The sequence below is a fragment of the Tursiops truncatus genome, chromosome 16 (genome assembly GCF_011762595.2).
Source record: "Tursiops truncatus isolate mTurTru1 chromosome 16, mTurTru1.mat.Y, whole genome shotgun sequence".
Lineage (NCBI taxonomy): Eukaryota > Metazoa > Chordata > Mammalia > Artiodactyla > Delphinidae > Tursiops > Tursiops truncatus.
Window position 1 is genome coordinate 52,952,595 of NC_047049.1, and position 20,321 is coordinate 52,972,915.

The 20,321-nt window shown below is 45.4% G+C and overlaps 1 protein-coding gene and 1 long non-coding RNA gene across 8 annotated transcripts in view; one reads left to right on the plus strand and one right to left on the minus strand.

Moving 5' to 3' along the window:
* Nucleotides 1-703, minus strand: part of TSPAN14 (tetraspanin 14) — a 55,154-nt gene extending 54,451 nt beyond the window's left edge. For all 4 annotated transcript variants that reach the window (XM_033842460.2, XM_033842459.2, XM_033842455.2 and 1 more), the window contains exon 1: nucleotides 565-703. The gene's annotated coding sequence lies outside the window, so the exon portion shown is untranslated. The remainder of the gene's footprint in view (nucleotides 1-564) is intronic.
* LOC117308486 (uncharacterized) lies at nucleotides 703-17,196 on the plus strand. Of its 4 annotated transcripts, XR_012326555.1 has the most exons (5): nucleotides 799-1,112; nucleotides 1,975-2,109; nucleotides 13,119-13,192; nucleotides 13,424-13,489; nucleotides 13,629-17,196. It is a non-coding gene; the product is annotated as an uncharacterized lncRNA (long non-coding RNA). The 4 variants fall into 4 exon arrangements; XR_012326554.1 differs by lacking the exons at nucleotides 13,119-13,192; nucleotides 13,424-13,489; nucleotides 13,629-17,196 and adding an exon at nucleotides 2,852-5,328 and having other exon boundaries at nucleotides 819-1,112; XR_004522507.2 differs by lacking the exons at nucleotides 13,119-13,192; nucleotides 13,424-13,489; nucleotides 13,629-17,196 and adding an exon at nucleotides 3,767-5,328 and having other exon boundaries at nucleotides 830-1,112.
* The last annotated feature ends 3,125 nt before the right edge of the window (nucleotides 17,197-20,321 follow it).

Below are 20,321 nucleotides of genomic sequence, written 5' to 3' on the forward strand. Positions count from 1 at the left end.
ACCGCCGGGGTGGGCGACTTGGAGCACACTCGAGGCGGGGCGGGGAAGGGGACCGCCCTCCCCAGTCCGCGCCGCCCTCCACCCCTGGCCCGAGCTCCGGGCAGCCGAGGGTCCGTGACGGAAACGAAAGGAGTGCCCAACCCAAGGCTCGAGGCTGGAGAGAGGGGCAGAGCCCAGAACCGCGGCGGTCCGACCCCTCCCTCCCCGAGTGCTCCCACTCGCGCCCGGTCGCAGCAGGCACCCGTCCGGGGACACGGACAGGGCGAGGGCCGCAGAACCCCGAACGCCAGCCGGGTCGCCCGCTGTGGCTCTCACTCCGCCCGGCGCCCGAGTTCGGCTCAGCGGGGTCCGGGCCAAGGCCTCCGGCCCCTCACGGGCGATCTGGGCAGACAAAGCCAGCGCCGCCCGCCGGGCCGCCCCCGGGGCAGGGGCGAGGGAACCGGAGGGACCTATCCTGGACATGGGGAGCAGTCCTAGTCCCCAGAGGGCGCTCAGGGGGATCGGCCTCAGACAATGAGGGCGGCAGGGCCCGACGCTCCAGCGGGGACTCCGCGCTCTACTCACCCGGGCGCGGCAGCGGCGGCGGCGGCGGCGGCGGCGGCTACGACGACTGCAGCGGTGCGGCCGGGCTGGGCCAAGGAAGTTAGAGCAAGTTCGGCGGCGCTGGGCGGGAGGGCGCGACTCCGGCCATCCGAGCGCGGGGGCGGGGCGCGGAGGGGCGGGGCCGGGGGCGCGGCGCCCGGCGGCGGCTGAGAAAGGGGCGCCACTTCCCTGCGCCGCCTGGCGCGGCCCCGCCCTCCACGCCCCGCCCCCACCGCTCGCCCCGCCCGGCCTTCCAGCCCGCGCCTGGGCAGAACCCGCGGCGCCCGGTCCCCGGCCCGCCCCTTTGTCCCGCTTTGGGCGGGGCCGCAGGCGGGGGGCGGCCCTGGTCGTCGCTCGCCCCTTGGGTGAGCGGGGCAGGCTGAGGCCGGACCCGCGCCCAGCGTTTGGGGGCCGGAGCAATACGTGGACGCCACGTCGGCCTTGTCACTGACCCCACCGGAACCCAGCCTGAGAGAAGCGCGAGTTGTGGGTGTCACAGCTCGGGGCTACGGGGGTGACCGGGTAGAGAGGTGAGCGCAGGGTTAGAAAAATGGCTGAATTGAAAGTGCTGGAAGGCATTCCTGCCGGGCCTCGGAGACTGGGGTTGGGGTTGGGCTTCAAGACTGGGGTAGTAAATTAACATTTATTCTTTGTAAACCGGCCGGTAAAGACTGGCTGCTTGTAGCCTTCGTGCTAAAAATACCACGCTCTCTTTCGACTACCTGCCGAGATTCGTCCCTCACCTTCATCCTGACAAGATGGCTGAGAGGATTCTTGCGGGGGGAGGGGGTACTGAAGGTACAGCCTGTGTTAGAGAGGTATTCGCACCGCTGGCTGGGCTCTGATGTTAAAAAGGCTGACCTCTGGGGTCTCAATCCACCTATCTGAAAAATGAGGCCCGGGCACGCCTCATTTTTTAAGGAGCCTTAAACTCATTCAGATGGAGGAGGGCTAAGCGATTTGTTCTGGGGACAGCAGGAAACTCGGATCTGTTAAAATTGGGTCAAGAGACTAGTTGCACCACATTCTAGTAAAAGCAACCAACAGGTTAAGTCCAATGTAAGGAGGAGATCTTGAACTGTTCAGTCCATTCCCAGTTTTTTCTTATTAAGGGGGATGCAGTCTGCTTGTGACACCCCAGGCAGCTCAGAGACCCCCTTGCAGAACCTGTCTGTCCATTCATCCTCTAGCAGATAGTGGGTGCTTGACTGAGCGCCTGGTCTGTGGCCAGGCCCTGTTTTGACGCTGAGGATTCAGCAGTAAACGAGACAGCTGAAGCCTCTTGCTACATAAGGCTGATTTTCGGTGGAGGGCACATTATTGCAGGTTGAAATAAATGCTGGGACAAAAACAAAGGACTGGGATAGAGAACAAGAGCTGTTTGTACTTTAGGTGGAGCCAGCAGGGAAAATGTCTTTGAGGAGGTGATGGTGAAGTTGAAGTCAAGAAAATGAGGAGATAGCTTTGGGAAAAGCCAAGCAGAGACATTCCAAGTCAAGAACAGTTTGTGCCGAGGCCCTGAGGAAGGTAAGCTGTGAATGTGTGAAGGAGCTGAAAACAAAACCTTGTGGCTGGAGTTCAGCAAGCCTGGGAAAAAGAACAAGGATGAAGTGGGGAAGTGGGCAGGGACCAGGCCATGCAAGACTGTGTTTAGGAATGGAGACTGTTTATTAAACCATCGAGGGTGGGCTTCCCTGGTGGCGCAGTGGTTGAGGGTCCGCCTGCCGATGCAGCGGACGCGGATTCGTGCCCCGGTCTGGGAAGATCCCACATGCCGCGGAGCGGATGGGCCCGTGAGCCCTGGCCGCTGGGCCTGCGCGTCCGGAGCCTGTGCTCCGCAACGGGAGGGGCCACGGCAGTGAGAAGCCCGCGTAATGCAAAAAAAAAAAAAAAAAAAAAAGTAAAAAAAACCATTGAGGGGTTTTATGCAGAAGACTGTGTTTTGATTTTCTGCTGTGTGAAAATAAATTGGGTGGGTGGCAGGCACAAATAAAAGCAAGGAGATAATTAGACTGTTATGGCAGGCCCGGCCAAAACTAATGGTGGTTTGGACCAAATTGGTGGCCACACTAAGGTGAGTAGTTGAAAGATGCTGTTTTGGACATGGACACTGATAGGATGGATATAGGGGCAGGGAATAGAGAAACCAAAGATAACTCCGAAGTTTCTGGCTGGAGTAAGTGGGTGAACAGTGTCTCATTTATTGGGTGGAGTAGCCTGGAGGAAAGGGACTACAGTTCAGGGAGACACATCAAGAATTCTGTTTTAGGGGCTTGCCTGATGGCGCAGTGGTTAAGAATCCGCCAGCCAGTGCAGGGGGCAGGGTTTCAATCCCTGGTCCGGGAAGATCCCACATGCCTCGGAGCAACTAAGCCCGTGTGCCACAACTCCTGAGCCTGCACTCTAGAGCCCGTGAGCCACAACTACTGAGCCCACGTGCCACAACTACTGAAGCCCACGCGCCTAGAGCCCATGCTCCACAACAATAGAAGCCACCGCAATGAGAAGCCCACGCACAGCAATGAAGACCCAACACAGCCAAAAATTAATTAATTAATTTAAAAAAAAAGAATTCTGTTTTAGTCATGTTGAGTTGAGATGCCTGTCAGAGATCCAGTTCAATTGTCCAGTCACTAGGTGCTCAGAAGAGAGGCCTGGGCTGGGAGTGGGGCTTTGGGAGGCATCATTTTAATGATGGTAAACACCTTGGGATCTGAGGGAGTCACCTAGGTTGAGGAGGTAGATGCAGAAGAGGAGAGGGTTCAAGAGGGACCCAGAGGAGTCAGACAGAGGAGCCAGAGCAGGAAAGAAGACTGAAAAAGAGGCTGGGGAGGCGAAAGGAGAACCGGGAGAGTGCTATGTCCCGGAGACTGACAAAGCAGTGTTTCCAGAAAAGAGTGGTCAGCTGTGGTAGATGCTACTTCCAGCTCAGATAAGATGAAGAAGGGGAAAGATCCTTTGACTCTGGCCCCATGAATGTCATTGGTGCACATGATAAGGACAGTGTTCCAGGAGTAGTGGGGTGGCAGCCAGACCTTGGTAGAGCTATAGTGTTTGGACAGCTTGTCCAACAGGGAACACAGAACAGGGAGAGGTCTAGAAAGGGATGTGGAATCATAGGAGGCTTTGCCAGAGAATGCTAGATGACCCTAATAGCCATTCTCCCCCATTTCCTTTATTATAGACTTTCCAGTTCTAGCTGGCCACATGGCTTGCCTGAATAAAAGCAAGTTTCTAGGACTCCCTCATGGCTGCGTGTGGTCACATGACTCAGTTCCAGCCAACAGGAAGGAAGTGGAGGTGTCCACGTGCAACTTTGGAGAAGTAGCTTTAAAGGGAAGTGGTGTGCTTATCTCAGCCATTGGTCTCCTGCTCACTGGAATATGTAAATAGAGCTGCAGACAGCCTATTGAACTTTGAAGCCGTAGCCATGTGTTGAGGATGTTAGTGCAACAAGTTAGAATAAATCCGGGTTCCTAATGTTTAGGGAGCCACCGTACGTGCTCTGGGCTATTACCTCTTGATTTTGTATTTGAGAAAAAGAAATTTCTGTCTTGTTTAATCCTCTGTTTTCCAGTGCTCATAGCCATATCTAATTTTTACTTCTGTTAGGATACAAAGGGTTTTGTTAAAATATGGAAGTTATTAGGGCAGGTTTGAAGAGTGATAGGAATGATGCAGGAGTGATGATTCTGAAGAAAAGGTGGAAGGAGATGTTATGTGAGCATGAATGGTGAGGACACCTCTGGTAGAGGGATGACTCCACCATTATTAAAAAGGAGGGTGTGGAGACAGAGAAGATGTTTCCAGTGAAAGTTGCAATTGGGAAGATGGTCATCCACACCTGATGATTTCTGGTTAACCCTGGATGTGAAGGAGGTCATGAGCCTAGAACAAGGAGGAGAGAGTAAGGCCAGCTTTGTGAATCATGGACCCGATGATGTTGGAGGTCCTGCCAGCCTGAGCAGCCTCAGGGAGACAGCTGCTTTCTGGAACAGTTGGCCACACTGCTGCAGGGCATGAAGAGGGTGAGGGGAGTGCCCACAAAACCGGCAAGGCCTCCACCCCTCCCCGACCAGGCCTCACTGACAGTTACTTATGACACTCGCCTGCCATTTCCAGCTGCCCTTTGAGACCCACCAAGCTTTACCTGACCCATTTTTACAATAATACGGCTTCAGAAAGCATCAGGGACACTCAAAGCAGGGCAGGCCCATTTTCTCTTCCTTTCTTAAAAGTAAAAAGAATTGCAGTGGTGATCGTTTTGAAATGTATAGAAATATCAGATCTCTATGTTATGCACCAGGAACTGCCATAGTGTTGTAGGTCAGTTATATACTTCAAAAAGCAAGCAAGCTCATAGAAAAAGAGATCAGATGTGTGGTTACCAGAGGTGGGGGGGTGGGGAGAAGGGGAATTGGATGAAGGTGGTCAAAAGGTACAAAATTCCAGTTGTGAAATAAAGAAGTACTAGGGATGTCATGTACAACATGATTAATTAACACTGCTGTATGTTACATATAAAAGTTCAGAAAGTAAATCCTAAGAGTTCTCATCATAAGGAAAAATTTTTTTTTATTTTTCTTTTATTTTGTATCTGTATGAGTTGATGGATGTTCACTAAACTTATTGTAATCATTTCATGATGTATGTAAGTCATATCATTTTGCCATATACCTTGAACTCACACAGTGCTGTATGTCAGTTACATCTCAATAAAACTGGAAGAAAAAAAGTACAACGTAACCAAAAGACAAAATAAATTAAAAGAATTGAGATATGGACAGTCCCAACTCATAAGAGGGCTGTATTGTAAACAGTGACTTAGTTTCCGGGCTAGCCCCCAGAACTGTAATTGCCAAGAATATAACTGAATTATTGCACAGACTGCAAGCCTTAGGTATAGATTATGGGAACAAAAAACATTACAAGGAGGGGTAAAAAGAAAGAAGCTGAGAGTTTCTTCTCCTCCTGGACCTGGAGTTGGCTATAAATTTTAAATGGAGGAGCTTGGCCTTTATCATCCTCAGACTTCCTCCTTACCCTCCTGTCCCAGTCTGCTCCCTATCCCAGTGCTGCTTTTACTCTCCCTGGGCCCTGCTCTGTAGCGCCTCTGTGTGTGTGTGTGTGTGTGTGTGTGTGTGTGTGTGTGTGTGTACAAGCTGGGGGGCAGGGGGGCGATGAGGGGAAGCAGCTTGAATAGAAGAGGAACTTGGTGTCCAAGTGCTCCTAATTCTCAGCCTCTGGATCTTGAGCAAAATACTTTACATCTCTGAGCCCTACTTTTCTTATCTGTAAAGTCAAGATAATAATAAAACTCACCTCACGAGCTTATAGTAAGAATCAAATGAAATAATGTTTATAAAACATGAGCTGGAAGGAACTCTTATGTGTTTTCTGGGAACCACCAGACAACCAAGGATCTTCACTTTAGTCAGGATGTTTTGGTTGGAAGTGAGAAAAACCTATTCAAATTAGCTTAGGCCAAAGGAGGGAAGATTACTGGAAGGATACTCAGGTCACACACAGAATCAAAAGACGAACTGGAAACCAGATTGACTCTGAACACTAGGGGCTGATCCTGTGGGCTGCCCAGTCCAAGACCCCCTTCCTCTGCCTCTCCTAGTGCTCAGAGTTTGCCCCATGTTGGAGATGTGACTCCGAATAACTACACTCTAGGTTGGTTTGAACAAATCCCAAGGGAGGCCTCTAATTGGCCCAGCTCTAGTCACGTGCCCAGTCTTGGACCAATCACTGTGGCAAGGGAGAGAGGTTTCCGTAACTGAACCAGGTGTAGGTCAATATTTCCATCCCTGTGGTCTGTAGAGCAACACCTATGCCAAAGAGGTGGTGTTGCAGGACCAACATCATAATTCCGGCAAAGTCTTACAGTATATGCCTGGTATTCCTCAGGCCCTAAGCTATCTCTGAAAGGTTTTAGGCAGAGTAGTAACATTATTACATTTGTGCTTTTAGAAGATCCCTAAGGCTGCAGTAGGGAGAATGGATTGGAAGGAGCAAGATTAAAAAATAGGAAGGAAACTGTTACAATGGTTCAGGAAGTCGGTGATGAGATCTAAGAGGTGAACAGATTCAAAATATATTTAGGAGGTAGAATTGAGGGGTGACTAATAGGATGGTGACTGATAGGATTCTGGCTGCATAGATGGTGATGCTGTTTACTGAGACCAGGAATCCAAGTGATTCTGTGTGTGTGTGTGTGTTTCGTGAGGGGTGACAACTTGGACCTCTTCCATTTGAGGTGTCTGGACAGAGAAAAGAGGTCCAATTTGCTGTTTGAAGTTCAGGAGAGACATATAAGCAAAAACTGTACATTTGGGAGTTGTACTAATCAAAACTTGTGTTCAGCTCCTGTAACATCAACCCAACCACATTGCTTTGACTAAATAGGGTTTGTTGCATTTTGCTGCTATACTCATTGAAAACTCTGACATAACGCACAGTCTGAAGGTAAGTAGAGTAAGGCTGGTCAGCAGTGCCACAGTCATTCAGGTCCCAGGTCCGCTCTGTCAGTCTGCTCTGGCTCTCATTACTGGGAAGCTTGCATCCTCAGAGCCAGCTGTGGTCATACCATGGCTGCTCCAGCTCCAGCTTCCTACCTTCATTCCATATAGGCAGGAGAAAGAGCAAAAAAGGATGAAAGAGTAGCACCTATGTTAGGACAGCAAAACTTCCCCAGAAATCCCTGCCGACTGCTGCTTATGCCTCATTGGCCAAGTCTGGTCGCATGGCAATCCATAGCTCCACAGGAGGCTGGGAAATGTAATTTTTAAAAATTAGGTTATATATGTTATATATATTTTACCACAATAAAAAAACACAACATTTTAATGCTAAAAGAAAATTAGGTTCCGAGCCTGTTTGAAAGAAAGAAGAGGAGAATGATTATTGAGAGAGCTGCCCAGAGATGATGATTAAAACCATGAAAGTAGAGGAAATTATCCTGGGACTGGGAGTTGAGAAGGAAAAACAACAGAGGCAGAATCCTGATGAATGTGGAGACGACTAGGAAGAGAAAAAGGAGAGGGATTAAGGAGCCTGAGAAAGAGCAGCCAGTGAGATAGAAGCAAAGCCAGAAGGATGGTGTGTGTGCAAGTCAAGAGAAATGAATGTTTCAGGAAGGAAGGAGTGGCCCCCAGTTTCCAGTGCTGCCAAGGAAGGCTGCGAGACAAGGCTGAGGAGTGACCACAGGTGTCGGGAGCTTCAGAGAGCTGGGCCAGTGGATAGTTGGGTCACAAGCCTGTTAAGTGGGCTGGAGAATAAATGAGGATCAGAGTGAGGTCTTTAGCTGGAAGATGATGAGGGTAAGAGGCTGAGGGAGAGGTTTGTTTGTTTAAGAAAGGAGAGACTTGAATATGTTTAAATGATGTAGGGAAGAGGCAGTAGAAGAAGAGAAATTGAAGAGTCTGAAGGAAAAAAGATGATGCTTGCTGGAGAAGGTGGGAAGGATTGGGGTTCAGAACAAGAGGGCAGCCAAAGACTGGAGGACAGATAGGCCTCCATGGAGACAAGAGGATGGCGGAAGAGCTGAGTGAGATGCAGATGTTTGTGGATTTAGTGGGGGTTCCTGAGTGAAGGCTTCCTTTTTTTTTCTGAAAATAGGAGGAATAGGTCACCTGTTTAAGGAAAGTGGATGTTTGGTGGGATCCAAGGATTTCAGAGAAACTTAGTAGAAAATGGGAGAGGCTTCTGAGGAGGGGCAGACAGAAGGATTTGAGGAAGGATTGGGAGCCCAGGTGAGGATGGCGAACCAGAGTCAGAGTTACAGCTCAAATGGCAAAGCCTTCATCGGTCTTCAGCGGCTGGGGTAAGTCCAGGTGCAGAGAGCACAGGCAGTAGGATTGATCAAAGTTTGAGGGTCTGCTAGAAAGGCATGATAGAAAAACAATAGTGCAGAGGATTGAAGAATATTGGAAAGAAAGCACTGAGGTGTCGTATCATGAGTCTTGGGTGGTAGGGGAGAGAAGTGACAGCTGGAAGGGCCAGTAGATGGGAAGAAAGGAGAAGGTAGAGATGAGGCAGGAGGGCCCTCATTGACCGCAGAAGACAGGAATGGTTGCACGTGGCTACGGTCAGACAGAGGGATGTATCCACGGGAGTGAGTGATCAGGATGAAATGGAGGAATCAGTGGCCCTTGCAGTGAGGAAGTCAGGGCCAAGAGGCCAGTGGGAGGATGGGTCACCCCAGGAAGTATGGCAGGACTTGGCTGAGCCAGGTGCTAACGTCTTTGGTAGACCTTTCACTCCGAGCTGTTTTGAATTGATGTTGCCTTTCTTGAAAAGATCAGGGAGCCCTAGAGAAAGGTGAACAGAAAAGAAATTAATTTCTTGGCCTGTCACCCAATGCCTGCCCTATTTGTTCCAGAACCATCTATTTTTTAAAAAATCTGCAGGACTTCCCTGGTGGCACAGTGGTTAAGAATCCACCTGCCAATGCAGGGGACACGGGTTTGAGCCCTGTTTCGGGAAGATCGCACATGCCACGGAGCAACTAAGCCTGTGCACCACAATTACTGAGCCTGTGCTCTAGAGCCTGCGAGCCACAACTACTGAAGCCCGAGCACCTAGAGCCCACTGAAGTGGGAAGCCACTGCAGTGAGAAGCCCGCACACCGCAGTGAAGAGTAGCCCCCACTCACCTCAACTAGAGAAAGCCCGCGCACAGCAATAAAGACCCAACACAGCCAAAAAAAAAAGAATAAATAAATGAAAATTTTTAAATGTTAAAAAAAAATCTGCAATTTTCCAAGGGCTTCTTGCTCCTATTTGCATCTGCAGCCACAGCCCTGAGACCTCTGTCCTCAGACAGTGTCCCCTACCACACTGTAAAGATTTGTGATAGGAACCCATGTGTTAGCACACGACACAGTGGAGCATACTTTAATGATGGAGGCCAGGACTCTTATAGATGATGGTGACAAGGAGTCTTATCACCCCTTAGTTGTCCAATCCATAAATTGAAGGTGGGAGGGAGAGGACAGTTGTTTAGTAGGTAACCTCCCAGAGCCCTTCTAACCCTGACTGCCTGTGAGTCAACCCTACTGTTATTTCTCCAAATGGAAGAAGACGGTTTTGCCAAAGAAGGAAGTCCAGATGTGGCCAATAAGACAGCAGAGGGAGGAGGCCAATCAGAGAGGTCGAGAGCAAGGTCAGACTGCCTAGGTTCAACCCCAGCTTTGCCCCCTGAAAGCTCTGTCCACCAGGGGAACTGTGGACTATGTGCAAATGTGAAAATCACTTGACAGTGAAGAATTTTTTCTTCTGAAATAATCTCATGTGAACTGACTTCCACAGAGCTATGCATTTATAGGACAAATGTGGAAAGTAGGCTCCGAGGGAGTCACTCTCCGCATAAGTGGTAGAATCAGAAGTGTTAGCTTTATGTCCAGACCTTTGTGTCTCAGTCTTCCACCCAAGACTGTAGAGTCACGAACACACGGATTTGGGGGTCCACTAAGCCCCTGGGACCCCTATGTTCAGGCCCTGCCAGGAAGGACCCTGATAGGAACCCCTAGGAAGGGGAGAAAGAGGCACCTGCCCCACCCACCTGAAGCAGAGCAGAGCACAGGTGGATGCTGCAGGCATCACAGGTGCCTCTGCCTGTCCCCCGCATGGCTCTGGGGACTTTTCCCTGGTCCCCTGGGAGAACCTGGCCTTCCCTGGGGAGCAGTGTGGGACAGCTGCTGCCGCATGCACACACTGCCATCTAGAGGCAGCCGGCTGAACTGAGTTTACGGAGCCACAGCTGGGTGTGTTGGGGCAGGAGAAAAGGTCTTTCAGTCTTGGTCTGAAGATTCCTTCCTGGAGCACTTGTTCTCCTGGCTCCCTCTTCTAGTTACCCACTCAGGCAGCACCACATATTGTAGTGGCAGGACCACGCACCTACTCTTCTGAGTGTCCTGATCTCCCCTCCCTGTAATTGTTGCTGCTCTTCCCCATGCCCCCATCTCCACAGGGCCTCTGAGGTCTCTGCTGTTCCTGTGTCTTTAGATGCCTTCCCTGGCCACACTTCATGTTTATCACCAGACTTGCTCTCTCTCCTGAGCCCCAGCCCCAGTCTAGAAGGAAAATCTGATCCCATCATCCCCTTCCCCCAGACCATGAGAAATTCATTTCACTGAACATTCTTCAGAGGCCGACCACACCTGGTCACTATAACCACATCTGAGCAGGTCTCTGTAACCACATCTCTGACCACAGGCCTCCTTCACACTCGGTCACCCAGTCTGTCACCTCTAGTGTAGTGGTGACCACACAGACTTCAGGACCAGGTATGGAATCTGATAGGGAATTGCCCCGGGTAGAAGGGAGCTACCTCAATCAGGGTTCTTGGGCCCAAAGCTCACCAAATCCCCCTTTGCTCATTTCTGGACAACTAATGAGTGATCCCGGCTCCAGCCTCCCCATGAGGTCAATTGAGGCCTCCCTTGGAATAACCTCACAGTTCAATTTCTCCCCCCACCCTGTCCTGCTTCCCTCACTTCCTGAACATAAATCTCCGGATCAGCTTCTGTTTTCTGTGCACGTAGCCTCAGCACATGTCATCACCTGAGCTCAGAACATCTTTTGCCCATTCCTTTTGCCTGTGTGAGAACACTCAGGGAAGTAGAAACTAGGCAGCCTAGCCCCTCAGCCAGGCTCTTCAGGAGAATGGGCCTGGGTGTCCCCATGTCACCAGCTACCAGATGGTCACTCATGCTCTGGCACCAGTGTCTCACTTTGTTTCTCTGGCTCCAGCTGCTTCTGGCCAACTGGTCCCCAGCTTCCCCTCGGGCCCTGCCTGAGGTCTGCCTACTGTCTCCTCTGTGAGTCTTCAGCCCTTGCCCCCTTCATCTCTCAGAGAGGCACATTTATGTACCCCAAGAGTGAGATGCTGATTGCTTTGCTCAGCTGTCACCATCCACATCCCTTCTTGGGCAGAACTTTTGTGCCAGCCTTGCAGGTTGGCATGCCTTGCATGTCTGGCCAGCCTATGAGGTCCTGACTCAGAGTCCAGGACCAGTGACTCTGGTCCAGTCACTCTGCCCAGGACGGACAGTTTGGGGTACAGAGCTCTGGTGAGGCCAGAGCTGCGTGGCCAGCTCTCTGAGATCCCCAGGAGAGGGCAGTGATGGGTGACAAATGGGCACAGAGTGTCGTGTCTATCGAGTCTGCTCCTGACTCGAGATAATAAACAAATTTAGACCTACACCTTAGCATTTGTCATTTTCGGGATGAGTTTCGGGATGAGTATGCAGATCTGGTTTTGTGATGATTATATTCTTATTTGTCGATTTTTAAATGTGTTTGAAACATTTATGAGACTGAAGCATTAGAATTGGGAAGAGTGTAATTGATTACATTTAACTTCAATTGTTCAGGGAACTCTACGTTGTTAAAATTATAAAAAGTCAGTTTGTTAGTTATACCAATAGTATGTGAATATTTAGAGAAATGTTAACTGTTTCAGTTTTCCTACATTGCACGTGAGACAAGGTGCGGAGTTGGCTATGTTTCTCTGTGGGTAAAGAGCTCCTTGGGCATTAAAGAGCAGCTGTGGGGAGCCCATGGGGTGCTGGGAGCCAGTCCAGGGAGCAGGACCTTCACTGTCTATGCACCAGGAGGTGGGAGGGTGTCTGTCCTGTGCTCTGCCCCATGGCCCAGCTGGGGCCGGTTAGGGGCCTGACCCTGTGCACTAGGGTGAGGGGTTCACTGCTGGTGGCCCCCAGCCCTCACCCCACATAGGCCCAAAGTTACCCCAAGGTTCTCTTGAGTCACAAATGTTGGGATAGAAATGAGAGCCAGATAAGGGCAGCCAAGGCCTCTGCCTGGCAGATGCTTCAAAGGCTTTCTGCTTGAAAGGGCAAGCCTCACGGCCCACCCCAGGAGTTGGCTGTGTCTCCAGGCCCAGCTCCCAAGCCCCTCCTGTCCGGAGGGCGCTGGCCGCCTCCTCCTTTTGAGTATGATCGGTGCTGGAGTAAGGACCTGGTAGCAGAACTGGCCTTCTGTCCCCCTAAACAAGCACAGTCAGGAAGGGCACAAGGAAGGCCCAGTGCCAACTGGGTCCACTGTCAGGGAGAGCAGCTCTCCCAGCTGCTTATCTGAATTTGCATTCCTCTCCAGGCCTCTGCCTGTGCAGGCCCACAGGGCTTCCCTGGCTCCTCAAACCATACTGATTTAATAGAGCTTAATGTGGCCCAACTTTCATGCCACATCTAGAACCCTCTCTGAGGGGCTGAGGGTGAGGGCACAAAAAAACTTCTGATCAGTGAATCAGATATGGAGGTTTACTAAGTGCATAGGATAATGCTATTTTATTACTTTGTTAAAAATATTTAATTAGTTAATGCATTCACATGTATTAAAGTTCAAAAGGGCATTAAAAGGGACATTTTCCTCTCACCTGTGTTCCCAGCCACCAGTACCCTATTCCTAGAAGCAAATACTGTTACTGGTTTTTCATGTATTTTCCTATCAATATGTTATGGCAGACACTGTTGGTTGAACCCTAAAATCCATTCTGTTTTCTTTTTTTAGGGATAGAGTCACCAAAGTTTGGCAACATAGAAAGCCATCCATGAGAAAGACTACATTTCCCAACCACTCTTGCAGTTAAGTACAGGCATACCCCATTTTATTGAGCTTCACTTTATTGTGTTTTTTACAAATTGAAGGTTTGTAGGAACCTGCATCAAGCAAGTCTATAGGTGCCATTTTTCCAACAGCATTTGTTCACTTTGTGTCTCTGTATCACATTTTGGTAATCCTAGCAATATTTTAAACTTTTTCATTATTATTATATTTGTTATGGTGATCAGTGATCTTTGATGCTACTATTGCAGAACGATTATGACTTGCAGAAGGCTCAGATGATGGTTAGCAGTTTTTGGCAGTATTTTTAAATTAAGGTATGTACACTGTTTTCTTTGACATAATGCTACTGTCCACTTAACAGACTACAGTATAGTGTAAACATAACTTTTGTATGCACTGCAAAACCAAAAAATTCATGTGACTCGCTTTATTGCTATATTTACTTTATTGCAGTAATCTGAAGCTGAACCCACAATATCTCCAAGGAATGGATGTACGGCCCTTAGTCCTGGCCAAAGGGATGTGAGCAAAAGTTATATGTGCTTCTTCCAGGTCATACCTTAAGGGAAAGAAGTATGTTTAGCATTTGACAAAATTCAACATCCTTTCGTGATAAAAACTCAACAAATTAAGTATGGAAGGATTATTCCTCACCATAATAAAGGCCATATGTGACAAGCCCATAGCTAACATCATACTCAATGGTGTAAAGTTAAAAGCCTTTCCTCTGAGATCAGGAACAAGACAAGGATGCCCACCATCACCATTTCTATTCAACATAGTACTGGAAATCTTAGCAATTAGGCAAAAGTACTGGAAGTCATAGCAATTAGGCAAAAAAAAAGAAAAAAAAAGTCATCCAAATCAGAAAGAAAGAAGTAAAAGTATCTCTGTTTGCGGATGACATGATATAGAAAACCCTGAAGACCACCAAAAAAACTTCTATAACTAATAAATGAATTCAGTAAAGTTGGAGGATACAAGATCAACATACAGAAATCAATTGCATTTCTATACATTAACAACAAACTATCTGAAAGAGAAAGAAAGCAATCTAAGCTTTGTAAGTTAATACACATCTAAGCTAATAGACATCTATAGAGAACTCCATACAACAGCTGCAGAATACATTCTTCTCAAGTGCCTATGAAACATTCTTCAGTAGAGACCATATGTTAGGCAATCAGATAAGTCTTTAAAAATCAAAAGAATTGAAATCATACAAAAAGTTTGTTTTCTGACCACAATGGAATGAAATTAGAAATCATTACCAGAAGGAAATTTGAGGAATTCACAATTATGTGGATATTAAACAACATACTCTTAAATAACCAAGAGGTCAAAGAAGAAATCACAAGGGATATTAGGAAATATTTTGAGATTAATGAAAACAAAAACACAGCATACCAAAATTTATGCAACCAACACAGTGCTCAGATGGAAAATTATAGCTGTAAACATCTATATTTTATTTTATTTTTATTTATTTATTTATTTATTTTTGCAGTACGTGGGCCTCTCACTGTTGTGGCCTCTCCCATTGCGGAGCACAGGCTCCGGATGCGCAGGCTCAGAGGGCATGGCTCACGGGCCCAGCCACTCTGCGGCATGTGGGATCTTCCCGGACCGGGGCGTGAACCCGTGTCCCCTGCATCGGACTCTCAACCACTGCGCCACCAGGGAAGCCCAACATCTATATTTTAAAAAGAAAGATCTCTAATCAATAACCTAACCTTACACCTCAAGACACTAGAAAAAGAAGAGCAAACCAAACCAGACACAAACAGAAGGAAGGAAATAATAAAGATTAGTGCCAAAATAAATGAAATAGAGAGTAGAAGAAATATAGAGAAGAAATCAACAAAACCAAAAGTTGATTCTTTGAAAGGATCAACAAAGTTGACAAATCTTTAGCTAGACTAGTAAAAAAGTAAAAGACTCAAGTTGTTAAAATCATTAATAAAAGAAGGGCCATTATTTTATTTTCAGAAATAAAATGATTATAGCAAAAAAATAAAGCAATTGCATTTACAATAGCATCCCCAAAAAACAATAAAATATTTAGGAATAAATTGAACCAAGGAGGTGAAAGACCTGTACACTGAGAAGTATAAGACATTGATGAAAGAGACTGAAGAAGACACAAATAATAAAAAGGAAAAAGAAGACACAAATAAATGGAAGGATATTCCATATTGCTTGATTGTAAGAATTAATATTGTGAAAATGTCCATCCTGCCCAAAGGAATTTACAGATTCAATGCAATCCCCATCAAATTTCCAATGGCATTTTTTAAGGATATAGGAAAAACTATCCTAAAACCCCAAATAGCCAAAGCAATCCTAAGAAAGAACAAATCTGGAGGCATCACATTTCCTGATTTTGCACTATATTACAAAGCTATAGTAATCAAAATAGTATGGTACTGGCATAAAACAGGCACATAGACCAGTGGAACAGAATAGACAACAGATGACATGATAATCTGTGTGGTTTTAAAATAGATATCAAGTAGAGGAAGATCCCCTCTTTTCCTGTTTACTGAGGAGTTTTGTTATGAGTAGGTTTTGGATTTTGTCAAATGCTTTTTCTGCATCTATTGATTTGATCATGTGGCTTTTTTCTTTAGCCTGTTGATATGATAGGTTACATGAATTGATTTTTGAATGTTGAACCAGCCTTACATACTAGGATAAATCCCACTTAATTGTGGTGTATAATTCTTTTTATATATTGTTGAATTTGATTTGCTAATATTGTGTTGAGGATTTTTGCATCCATGTTCATGAGAGATATTGGTCTGTAGTTTTCTTGTAATGGCTTTGTCTGGTATTGGTATTAGGGTAATGCTGGTATCATAGAATGAGTTAGGAAGTATTCACTCTGCGTCTGTCTTCTGAAAGAAATTGTAGAAAATTGGTATATTTTCTTATTTATTTATTTATTTTTGGCTGCGTTGGGTTTTTGTTGCTGCACGTGGGCTTTCTCTAGTTGCAGCGAGCAGGGGCTACTCCTAGTCACGGTGCATGGGATTCTCGTGGTGGTGGTTTCTCTTGTTACGGAGCACGGGCTCTAGGCACGTGGGCTTCAGTAGTTGTGGCACGTGGGCTCAGTAGTTGTGGCTCACGGGCTCTAGAGTGCAGGCTCAGTAGTTGTGACACATGGGCTTAGTTGCTCCGCAGCATGAGGGATCTTCCTGGACCAGGGCTCAGACCCCTGTCCCCTGCACTGGCAGGCAGATTCTTAACCACTGTGCCACAAGGGAAGCCTGAAAATTGGTATATTTTCTTCTTAAAATGTTTGGTAGAATTCACCAGTGAACCCATCTGGGCCTAGTGCTTTATGTTTGCAAAGTTATTAATTATTGATTCAATTTCTCTAATAAATATAGGCCTCTTCAAATTGTCTATCTTTTCTTGTGTGAGTTTTGGCAGATTATATCTTTTGTGGAAATGGTCCATTTCATCTGGTTATCAAATTTGTGCATATAGGGTTGTTCATAGTATTTCCTTAATATCCTTTTAATGGCCATGGGATCTATAGTGATGTCCCTTCTTTCATTTCTTATGTTAGTAATTTGTGTCCTCTCCCTTTTTTTCTTAGTTAGCCTGGCTAGAGGCTTATCAATTTTATTGATCTTTTCAAAGGATAAACTTTTGGTTTAGTTGATTTTCTCTATTGACTTCCTATTTTCAATTTACTTGATTTCTGTTCTAATTTTTATTTCTTTTTTTCTTCTTACTTTGGATTTAATTTACTCTTCTCTCTCTAGTTTCTTAAGGTAGAAGTTTAATTATTGATTTTAGATCTTTCTTCTTTTCTGATATGTGCATTCAGTGCTATAAATTTCACTCTAATCACTGCTTTCACTGTACCCCACAAATTTTGTTAAGTTATATTTTCATTTTCATTTAGTTAAACATATTTTTGAGAATTCTTCTTTGACCCATGTATTATTTAGAAGTGTGTTGTTTAATCTTCAAGTATTTGGGGATTTCCAGCTATCTTTGTGTTATTGATTACTAGTTTAATTCCATTGCAGTCTGAGAGCAAGACACTGTATGATTTCTTTTCTTGAAGAACAGAAGTTACGTTTGATGGCCCAGACTATGCTCTATCTTGGTGAGTGTTCCATGTGAGCTTGAGGAGACTGTGTATTCTGCTGTTGGACAAAGCAGTCTATCAGTGTCCATTATATACATTTGATTGATGACTGTTGTTGATTTCAACTATGTCCTTACTGGTTTTTTTGCCTGCTGGATCTATCCATTTTCTGATAGATGGGTGTTGAAGCTTCCAACTGTAATGATGGATTCATCTGATTCTCCTTGCAGTTCTACTGATGTTTGTCTCATGTATTTTGATGCTCTGTTGTTAGGCGCATACGTATTAGAATTGTTTTGTGTTCTTAGAGAATTTACCCCTTTATCATTATGCAGTGCCCTTCTTTTTCCCTGATAGCTTTCCTTGCTCTAAAGTTTGCTCTGTCTGAAATTAATATAGATACTTCTGCTTTCTTTGGATTAGTGTTAGCATTGTATGTATTTCTCCATCCATTTTTTTTCTTTTAATATTTTAAAAATAAATAAATTTATTTATTTATTTATTTTTGGCTGCGTTGGGTCTTTGTTGCTGCACGTGGGCTTTCTGTAGTTGCGGCGAGCCGGGGCTACTCTTTGTCGAGGTGTGTGGGCTTCTCATTGCGGTGCCTTCTCTTTGTTGCAGAGCACGGGCTCTAGGCACATGGGCTTCAGTGGTTGTGGCATGCGGGCTCAGTAGTTGTGGCTCGCGGACTCTAGAGCACAGGCTCAGTAGTTGTGGCGCACAGGCTTAGGTACTCTGTGGCATGTGGGATCTTCCCAGACCAGTGCTCGAACCTGTGTCCCCTGCATTGGCAGGCGTATTCTTAACCACTGTGCCACCAGGGAAGTCCCCATTTGTTTTTAATGTATACATGTCTTTATATTTAAAGTGGGTTTCTTGTAGATAACATATAGTTGGGTCTTGTTTTTTGGTCCACTCTTGACAATCTTCTTTTATTGGTATATTTCAAACATTGACATTTAAAGTGATTATTGATATAGCTGGATTAATTTCTAACATATTAGTTTTTATTTGTTGACTTTTTTATATTGTTCCTATTTTTGTCTTCCACTTTTTTTGCTGTCTTTTATAGTTTTAATTGAACATTTTATATGATTCTGTTTTCTTTCATTTCTTAGTATATCACTTATCCTTCTTTGTTTACTTCTTTTAGTGTTTGCCCCAGAGTTTGCAGTATACATTTGCAATTAATCCAAGTCCACTTTCAAATAACACTATACCACTTCATGGTGCAGTGTGAGTACCTTGTAATAATAAAATAATTACAATTCCTGCCTCCCATCCATTGTATCATTGCTATCATTCACTTCACTTATACATAGCATATATATAAGCATACATAATTGAATATATTTTTACTATTATTATTTTAAACAAACTTATCTGTTAGATCAATTAAGAATAAGAAAAATAAAAATTTTTGTTTTCCCTTCACTTATTCCTTCTCCAATGCTCTATTTTCTTTATGTAGATCTGAGTTTCTGACTATATCATTTTCCTTCTCTCTGAAGAATTTCTTTTAACATTGATTGCCATGCAGATATACTGGCAACAAAGTCCCTCAATTTATGTTTGTTTGAGAAAGTCTTTATTTCTCCTTCATTTTTGCCAGATACAGAATTCAATGTTGGTGTTTTTTTCCCCCACCACTTTCTTTCTTTCTTTCTTCCTTCCTTCCTTCTTTCCTTCCTTCTTTCCTTCCTTCCTTCCTTCCTTCCCTCCCTCCCTCCCTCCCTCCCTCCCTCCTTCCTTCCTTCCTTCCTTCCTTCCTTCCTTCCCTTATTTATTCTATTTTTTTGGCTGCACTGTGCAGCATGTGGGATCTTAGTTCCCTGACCAGGGATCGAACCTGCACCCCCTGCAGTGGAAGCACAGAATCTTAACCACTGACCATCAGGGAAGTCCCTCCCCCAACACTTTAAAAATTACACTTAAAAATTACACTCTACTCTCTTCTTGCTTACATGGTTTCTGAGGAAAAGTTGGATGTAATTCTTATCTTCATTCTTCTATAGGTAAGGTGTTTTCTCCCCTGATTTTTCAAGAATTTTTCTTTTTGATTTTCTGCAATTTTAATATGATATACCTAGGTGTAGGGTGTTTTTTGTTCTTGTTGTTTTGTTTTTGCATTTATCCTGCTTGGTGTTCTCTGAGGTTCCTGGTTCTGTGGTTTGGTGTCCGACATTAATTGGGGGAAATTCTCAGTCATTACAGCTTCAAACATTCTTTTGTTTCTCTATTCTCCTTCTGGTATTCCCATTATGCATATGTTACACCTAACTTTTAGTTGTCCCACAGTTCCTGGATATTCTGTTCTACTATTTTCAGGTGTGTGTGTGTGTGTGTGTGTGTGTGTGTGTTTGTTTTTGCTTTGCTTTTCAGTTTTGGAAGTTTCTTTCTTCTTTTTGAATTTTTGAATTTTATTTCATTTATTTTTTTATACAGCAGGTTCTTATTAGTTATCTATTTTATACATATTAGTGTATATGTCAATCAAAATCTCCCAATTCATCCTACCACCACCACTGCCTCCGCCACTTTCCCCCCTTGGTGTCCATATGTTTGTCTTTACATCTGTGTCTCTATTTCTGCCCTACAGATGGGTTCATCTGTACCATTTTTCTGGGTTCCACATATATACGTTAATATACGATATTTGTTTTTCTCTTTCTGACTTACTTCACTCTGCATGACAGTCTCTAGATCCATCCACGTCTCTACAAATGACCCAATTTCGTTCCTTTTTATGGCTGAGTAATATTCCGTTGTATATATGTACCACAACTTCTTTATCCATTCGTCTGTCGATGGGCATTTAGGTTGCTTCCATGACCTGGCTATTGTAAACAGTGCTGCAATGAACATTGGGGTGCATGTGTCTTTTTGAATTATGGTTTTCTTTGGGTATATGCCCAGTAGTGGGATTGCTGGATCATTTGGTAATTCTGTTTTTAGTTTTTTAAGGAACCTCCATACTGTTCTCCATAGTGGCTGTATCCATTTACATTCCCACCAACAGTGCAAGAGGGTTCCCTTTTCTC